Source organism: Loxodonta africana, chromosome 7, assembly GCF_030014295.1.
Source record: "Loxodonta africana isolate mLoxAfr1 chromosome 7, mLoxAfr1.hap2, whole genome shotgun sequence".
NCBI classification, from domain to species: Eukaryota; Metazoa; Chordata; class Mammalia; order Proboscidea; family Elephantidae; genus Loxodonta; species Loxodonta africana.
Window position 1 is genome coordinate 34,369,900 of NC_087348.1, and position 5,607 is coordinate 34,375,506.

The 5,607-nt window shown below is 38.2% G+C and overlaps 1 pseudogene; it reads left to right on the forward strand.

Moving 5' to 3' along the window:
* The first annotated feature begins 2,522 nt into the window (after window positions 1-2,522).
* On the forward strand, window positions 2,523-3,575 carry LOC100655553 (olfactory receptor 4C45-like; annotated as a pseudogene).
* Window positions 3,576-5,607: the final 2,032 nt, after the last annotated feature.

Genomic DNA, 5,607 nt, shown 5'->3' on the forward strand with positions numbered 1-5,607 from the left:
CCCAGACTATAGCCAGAGATGGATCTTTAAGCCAAGCTCTATTCAGTTTCAAAAACTGGCCTCTAATGATGTTTGTGGGTGCCAAGTGGGAGTAAGTGAAAGACTTTGGCTGATGCTTTGGCAAAGGTTCCTCCAGGGCCAATTACTAATCCTCTGATGACTGAGAGGTCAGTGCATTACCACATCCTACACTGTGTGACAGTCTTTTTAAACATCTCTCTAGAGTCAATGAAGAAAGAATTATGAAGAGAAGCCTATGAGCAAATGACAGCAGCAGAGCCACAAATGAAAAAGGCCAAGATTTGTTTGGGAGACACTGTTCCCAAACTTAGCTGGTTTTTAGGGAAACACAGTTAGAAAGAAGGTATGACAGGAATAAAGGGAATTATCTCCACACTGCTTATGGACTCCCTGGGGACCAAAAACTTGGCAGAGTTGATTTGAGAAAACAATGTCCAATTAAGGGGCCTTGACTCACTAATAAATTTTATGCATCTATATACTAGCTTTTCCTGATTTGAAAACCTTTGCATTATTCTCAAGGTTTTTAATTTGTATTGAATATAGTTTTTTGAGGTCTGAAAAAAAAAATAAGTTTCAAAGATTCAATTATACTTCTGTGGGAAGCCAAAAAAGTAAGTAGAAATTAAATGTGGCAGCTATAGAAGGCTGCTAACTAAAACAGCTCATTTTCTCAGTAAAGCCAGACTGCTAATGGGGACCAAAAATAAACTAAAATGTACAAGATTTGAAAAGGTTTCTAAGAGATAAGAATCTCAATTTCTCACTTATTAGGTTTTAATTTGGAATTTCTTCCTAGAAATGCTTTCATTTCCAGCTCTTGGAGCCTATTAGTGGCTGGGTTGCAAATGCCTGGATGGGAAGATACCAATGAATGGGCTCAATCTAACAACTGAGGATTCCGCAGTCAACTAGACCCAGGTCAGTGATAATTAAACATTTTTCCCAAAATTTCAAGGAGATTAACTTAATTTGGCTAAGTTATTTCCATTGAAATAGTTTTGTAGTTCAATTCTGTGACTTGTAGGTTAGCATTTTTCTCTAAAAAATGAATTAAGACATCTATGTATCTGATTAGAGATTTACATGGGTATTGACATTTTTTATGTATCTGATTAGAGATTTACATGGGTATTGACAGCATTCATAGATACCACTCTATACTCTGCCCCTAGAAGATGCCAAGGGTCTAAAAATGGACTTATTGAAGAAATGAATAAATGAACAAATGATTGGACTCCATAGGAATACTGCATCCCAAATATTAATAGAAACTCTTTGTGTGATATTGCCAGTCCAGATCCTGTTAAGAACAATTAAAGTTACTTTTACAACATTCTGGTCAACATTTATGTCTCAGCAAGTAGACTGATATAACCATAAAGTCACAAGAAACTGGATAAAGGAAAACAACTCAGGAATTGAGCTCTCCTGAAAACTGAAGATTTTTCCATAAACCTTATTGAAGCTGAGGGACCCATGCCACTGAATTTTGTAAAAATAAACTTTTAAGGAAAAATACATTATATAAGGAGGGGAAAAAAATAATTAAATATCATTCAATCCTTTGTAACAATAATATGTACTTACTCTTGAAAATCCATATACAAATCATTTCCCGAAAAGAATATATTCTTGTGTACGTTCAATGTGTCCTCCAGTTAGCAATGAAACTTCAAGTTCATCTGAGTTGACTAAATTTGTGCCTAAAGGAAAAATGGTATTATCTTAGATTGTCCCAGTGTTTCTGCCTTGTCAATAGGATGAGTCATGTCATGATTTATTTAATGTCCTCTGTAAATTGCAGGGGGGGAAATATATCTAGTCCAGAGCATGATTCTGTATGTGGTAAAGACTCATTGCATGCAAAAGACATTTAAGAAATATTGTGAACTTTTTGGAACACCTCACAACACTTCCATGTCCATATCCAAAGATGAATTGCTGGAAAGATTAAAAGAAAATAAAGGGTTATGTTGAACCAGATAGAGCATGCAGGGCTATTGAATGGATACTGCTTGACAGGCTGTTATAAAGATGGTTCCTGGGCATATTGAAAGAAAAAAATCTCCATCTGCAGCTCTGTCTGTACCTGTATGTGCATGTGCACTCACGTGACAGAAAGGAATAAGAGATTACGGAACAGTTGCCACAGATACAGCAAGTTTTAGCTAGTTCATAGCTGATACACAGTTGACTTTCAAAGAACATTGTGTTCATATACCTATAAATATCCAAGCCAATAGATAAGTATAAATCCAAAATCATTCTTATTGTTAAATTTGTCACCGAAGTGGAAGAAAGAAAACCCTATAATCTTGGAGACTTTTACAGACAAGATCAAGTTTGGAAGCCAACCATAAATCATCATTCATAACACCTTATTTTCACTCAGACGTTTGTAAGGTATTGTTACTATTTGATGAATATGAATTAGGAGAAATTTAACCTCCTTCTGTTCTCTATGTGCAAAAAGGCAGAGGTGAGGGCATTGTAGCTCCATCAATCCCAAGAGACCAGGACTAAAGAGGTGGTGGAATAATTTGCCATTGGGTTAAAAAAAAACATCACTCAGAAATTCTGTGATCTTTTCAGATGGGACACAGGCCCTCAACCCAGGCTGCCTTGGTAAAAAGGATGAGCAATGTAACAGAATTCATCTTGCTGGGCCTGACTCAGAATCCAGAACTGCAGAAACTCTTATTCCCTGTGTTTTCAATCACCTACCTGATGACATTGGCAGGTAATCTGCTCATCTCAGTCACTATCTTCATCAGCCCAGCCCTGGGATCTCCCATGTACTTTTTTCTGTCCTGTTTGTCCATTATAGATGCTTTCTACTCTTCCTCCATAGCTCCCAAAATGATCTTTGACTTGATCTCTGAGAAAAACACCATATCCTTCAATGGCTGCATGACTCAGCTCTTTGCTGAATATTTATTTGCTGCAGCTGAGATCATCTTGTTAATGGCAATGGCCTATGATCGCTACGTGGCCATCTGCAAGCCCTTACACTACACAACCCTCATGACCAGGCCTCTATGTAGTTCCCTGATGGGGATGGCTGGGATTTTGGGGTTTATTCATGGAGGGATCCAGCTTTTGTTCATGGTCCACTTACCATTTTGTGGCCCCAATGTTATTGACTATTTTATATGTGACTTAATACCTCTCCTGGAGCTGGCCTGCACAGACAATCACACTTTGGGGCCCCTGATTGCTGCCAATAGTGGCTCAGTATGTTTGCTCAGTTTTTCTATGCTGGTCTCTTCCTACATCATCATCCTGCACTCCCTGAGATCTTATAGCTCTGAAGGGCGCTGCAAAGCCCTCTCTACATGTGCTTCTCATGTTACTGTTGTCATCTTATTTTTTGTACCTTGTTCATTCCTGTATTAAGACCCATGACCTCCTTCCCAGCTGACAAAGCTGTGGCTGTACTTTTCACCCTAGTAACTCCTATGTTGAACCCTTTAATCTACACCTTGAGAAATGCGGAAATGAAAAATGTCATGAAGAAGCTCTGGGGTCAAATAATGAAAACCAGTGATTAAATAAATCTGGTGATTAAAATAATTTAAAAAAATAATTCTTGCTTAAACGTAGGACTGTTACTTCTCCTGTCTAGATCAATTTGCTTTAGGAGGTCACATGTTGTGAGCAGGGTTGACTTTTCTATTATGTTCAATAGACACAGTGCCTAGAGCTTCAAACCGTGGAAATTTCTTCTGTCTAGAATATTTCCTTATTTGAAAATAATGGTGCCCCTACCAACAGGAAGGTATGAGCAACAATGAAACAATGTAATATAAGGAATTATCATTAATTTATTGGAAAACCCTGGTGGCATAGAGGTAAAGTGCTACAGCTGCTAAACAAAGGGTAGGCAGTTCACATCCGCCAGGTGCTCCTTGGAAACTCTATGGGGCAGTTCTACTTTGTCCAATAGGGTAGCTATGAGTCAGAATCGACTCAACGGCACTGTGTTTGGTTTGGTTTTTGGTTAATTTATTGAGTGCTTACTATTTTTACAGTGTATTATATTCCTTCTGACATTTAATTATCACAAAACCCACTGCCGTTGAGTCAATTCCGACTCATACCAGCCCTACAGGACAGAGTAGAACTGACCCCACAGGGTTTCCAAGGAGCACCTGGTGGATTCAAAATGATGACCTTTGGGTTAACAGCCAGAAATCCCTGGTGACATAGTGGTTATTGCTATGGATGTTAACCAAAAGGTCAGCAGTTCAAATCCACCAGGTGCTTCTTGAAAACTCTACAGAGTAGTTCTACTCTGTCCTATAGGGTCACTATGAGTCGGAATTGACTCTATGGTAACAGGTTTTAATTGTCACAACAGTCCTATAAATTCAACACTATTGTTATTCCAACTTATAAACTAGGAAACTGAAGGCTGGAGATGTTAATTGTAATGCTCAATGCCAATTAGCTAGAATTTGACTGAATCAGAATTCATATATAAGCCTGTGTGACCCAAAGCCTTTGAACTTTAGAAGTTCCACTTTACTTCCATATAACACAAAGAGACAACAAGCTCAGTGTCTGACATTTCTTTCTTTTCTTTGGAATTCTCTTCTCAGAATTCTTTGGTCTTCCTTTTTGAGCCAATGTGAAGGTGAATTTGCTTTTACAGACAGGTCAGGGTTGAAACATGAGTCTATAAAGACCCAGCTAGTGATTACTTGGTAATCTATAGCTCCATACTGTTTGATAATTTTAACTGTACTTAAAATAAAGATACTTTTCAAATGGGTTAGTGTGCTTTTCTTGAAAGTTCCTTGACATAAATCTGTAGCAAGCTGGCAAGGAGATGGCTATTTTTTAGTGAAACTCACTATTATGGATTGAATTGTGTCCCCCAAAAAATATCTGTTAATGTGGCTGGGCCACAATTCCTTGCATTTGTGATGGTCCACAATTTTGTTATCTCATGTGATTTTCCTATGTGTTGTGAATACTACCTCTATGATATTAATGTGGTGAGTTTACAGGCAGTTATGTTAATAAGGCAGGACTCAAAACAAGATTAAGTTGTGTCTTAAACCAATCTCTTTAAAGATATAGAAGAATGAAGCATGCAGAGATACGGGGGACCTCATACCGTGAAGAAAGTAGGGCTAGGAACAGAGCATGTCCTTTAGGCACAATGTGCCTGTGCAGAGAAGCTCCTAGACCATGGAAAGACTGATGTCAAGGACCTTCCTCTGAAGCCCACAGAGAAAAGAGCTTTCCCCTGGACCTGGTGCCCTCAAGATGGACTTCTAGCCCCCTAGATTGTGAGAGGATAAATTTCTCTTTCTTAATGTCTTTCACTTGCAGTATTTCTGTTATAGCAGCACTAGATAACAAGACAGTCACCATGATTTCATATTTTGTGGGTGATTAGGAAATTGGCTCAATTATACTTTTTTTCACCTAACGGCAGAAGTGAATGGCTGTAGAAATCAGGGTATCAGTTACATCTAGCTATTACTAGCCTATGAAAGTGTGAAAAACTGAAACAAGGCAAAATGCATTTTGTCTGAGGCCCTGTGAATATCCAGTTATTTCTAGGCAAAACTA